The sequence below is a fragment of the Gossypium arboreum genome, chromosome 9 (assembly GCF_025698485.1).
Source record: "Gossypium arboreum isolate Shixiya-1 chromosome 9, ASM2569848v2, whole genome shotgun sequence".
NCBI classification, from domain to species: domain Eukaryota; kingdom Viridiplantae; phylum Streptophyta; class Magnoliopsida; order Malvales; family Malvaceae; genus Gossypium; species Gossypium arboreum.
Window position 1 is genome coordinate 20,048,003 of NC_069078.1, and position 3,441 is coordinate 20,051,443.

The window sequence follows — 3,441 nt, forward strand, 5'->3', positions numbered from 1 at the left end:
GCCCCTGCGGTATTTATGGATTTGATGAACCGGATCTTCAGACCATATTTGGATCGGTTCGTAGTCGTGTTCATTGATGACATCTTGGTCTATTCAAGAAATGAGACCGAACATGCTGAACACCTGAGGTTAGTGCTACAAATTTTACGGGATAAGCAATTATATGCTAAGTTCAGCAAGTGTGAGTTCTGGTTAAGAGAGGTTAGCTTCTTGGGTCATGTGGTATCTGCATCGGGTATTTGAGTCGACCCGAACAAAATTTCAGCCATACTTAATTGGAAGCCTCCGAGAAATATTACTGAGGTTCGGAGCTTTTTGGGGCTTGCCGGTTATTACCGACGATTTGAAAAAGGTTTCTCAACGATAGCCACGCCAATGACGAAGCTACTCCAAAAGGATGTTAAGTTCGAATGGACAGAGAAATGTCAGAAAAGTTTCGATCAACTGAAAACTTATTTGACTGAAGCCCCAATTCTAGTGCAACCCGAATCTGGCAAAGAGTTTGTCATCTATAGTGACGCCTCCCTACTTGGGTTAGGTTGCGTATTGATGCAAGAAGGTCGAGTTGTGGCCTATGCGTTGAGACAATTAAAGCCACATGAGAAAAATTATCCGACCCATGATCTCGAATTGGCTGCCATCGTATTCGCCTTAAAGATATGGCGACATTACTTATTTGGTGAGAAGTGCCATGTGTATTCGGATCACAAAAGTCTCAAATATTTGATGACTCAAAGAGACTTAAATCTGCGACAAAGACGTTGGTTCGAGCTGTTAAAGGATTATGAGCTGGTCATTGACTATCACCCGGGAAAGGCGAATGTGGTTACGGATGCCTTAAGTCATAAATCATTATTCGCTTTACGAGCGATGAATGTGCACTTGTCTGTTCGATCCGACAATGTGTTAGTAGCTGAATTGAAAGCCAAACCATTATTGATACATCAAATTCATGAAGCTCAGAAAGTCGACGACGAGTTGCCTGCAAAACGGGCTGAGTGTGTTCCGAACAAGGACTCGGAGTTTCAAATCGATGATGACGGTTATTTGAGGTTCAAAAGTCGACTGTGTGTTCCAAAGAATTCGGAACTTATTTCGATAATTCGAACGAAGCCCATTGTAGCCAAATGGCAATCCACCGGGAGTACGAAGATGTACAACGATTTGAAACGTCGGTTTTAGTGGCATGGTATGAAACGAGACATCTCGACTTTGTTTGAGATGTTTAATATGTCAACAAGTGAAAGCGGAACATCAAGTGCCTTCAGATTACTTCACCGATCACAATACCCGAGTGGAAATGGGATCGAGTCACAATGGACTTTGTATCGGACCGCCATTGTCGTGAGTAAGAAGGATGCGGTTTGGGTCGTGGTAGATAGATTGACTAAGTCACTCACTTTGTCCCCGTGACGTCGGGATTTTTCAATGGTCAAACTAGCCAATTGTACGTTTCTCGATTGTGAGATTACACGGGTGCCTATTTCCATCGTGTCGGATAGAGATCCGAGATTTACCTCGCGATTTTGGAAGAAGTTGCAAGAAGCTTTGGGTACCAAGTTGCATTTCAAAGACCGCTTTTCACCCCCAAACCGATGGTCAATTCGTGCGGATAATTCAAATACTTGAGGATCTGTTGAGATGTTGCATCCTCGAGTTCGATGGTTCATGGGAACGGTATTTGCCTTTGATTGAATTCGCCACAACAATAGTCTTCAATCAAGTATTAAGATGGCACCCTACGAGGCTTTGTACGGTCGTAAATGCCGTACACCATTGTTTTGGACCGAGCTCGGTGAAAGCAAAATTTTGAGGTGGATTTGATCGAGATCTTTGAATGAAAGTGAAAGTAATCCGTGAAAGTCTCAAGATAGCCTCCGACCGTCGAAGTCGTGACGCGGATCTGAAACGAAAAGACATTGAGCATCGTGGGGATAAAGTGTTTCTCAAGGTTTCGCCGTGGAAAAGATACTCGATTCGCCGTAAGGGCAAGTTGAGCCCGAGGTTCATTGGGCCATATGAGATATCCGAGCGAGTCGGTCCAGTTGCATATCGTTTGATTTTGCCCCCTGAACTCGAAAAGATTCACGATGTCTTTCATGTTTCGATGCTTCGACGCTATAGATCTGATCCATAGCACGTGATTAGTCCATCAGAGGTTGAAATACAAGCCAATATGAGTTATGAGGAAAAACCGATTCGTATCCTATCACGTAAAGTGAAAGAGTTGCGAAACAAGCGGGTTTCGCTAGTGAAAGTGTTATGGCTCAAACACGGATAGAAGAAGCTACTTGGGAAACCGAGAACGCTATGAAAGAGCGATACCCAAGCCTATTTATCGGTAAGATTTTCGGGGACGAAAATTTCTTAAGTGGGGGAGAGTTGTGACAGCCCAAAATTGACCCTAGTCAGAATGTGGTTTCGGGACCACAAAACCGAGGCATAAAAATAATTTAAAATTTATTTTGATGCCTATGATATGTGTTAATTTGTGTGTGACATTTTGATGATTGATTTAGTGTTATAAAGGTGAATTTCACTAGAAAGGACTTAGTAGTGAAGTTTGAAAGTATGAAGGGGAAATGTGTGAGGACTAATTAAAGCATGCATGCAAAACAATGGACTTGCATGTCAAACTCCCCTTTTTATAGGTGGTGGCCGGCCATGACAAAGAAATATGGGCTAAACATGTCATGAAACATGTTTTGTTGGGCATTAGGGAGAAATAATAAACAAATAAGCATGGGTAAGAAAAGAATGAAAAAAAAATGTGTGTGAGTGTAGTATCTCCCCCATTGCCGTGAGTTGTAAAGGAAGAAAGAAAAAAATTTGTTCATCCTTTCTTTGAGCCAAAACTAAGGAAGAAGGAGGATTTTGCTCCATTTTTGGTTTAGAAGAGATCTAGAAGGAGATTTGGCTATACTTGCAATAAGATTAAGGTATGTTGAGGTTGTGTCATGAGATTCATGCTTGTTTTGGTTGCTAACTTGATGTGCATGTTAGCCATGGTTCAAATCCTTGCTATGCCATGAAAAATGGTATTTGGCCAAGGTTGATATTGTGTTAAAGCCATTGCATGCTAAATGTGAAGCTTGTTGATGATGCATGCAATGATGGATTGACTACTCTTGAAATTTCTTTTTAGTGTTCTTGAGTAGGACATTGAATTCTTTGTTTAACCATGACTGAAGTTGAAAGGGTATGGTTGTGATGTATTCGGCCATGGTGCATTCATGAGCATGATTTGTGCTTGTTACTTGATTGGTAAAAAAAAAATTTTGTGTTTGGATGGGTATGAACCCCTTGAGATTGACCTTGCACCTATATGTGTATACATGTTTGCACATGATGTATTGGCATGACATATATACTATTTCAAGGTATATATTTGCTTGTGATGATGTTTCTGTTATGAAGTACATGAGAGATGTGTATTGAGCT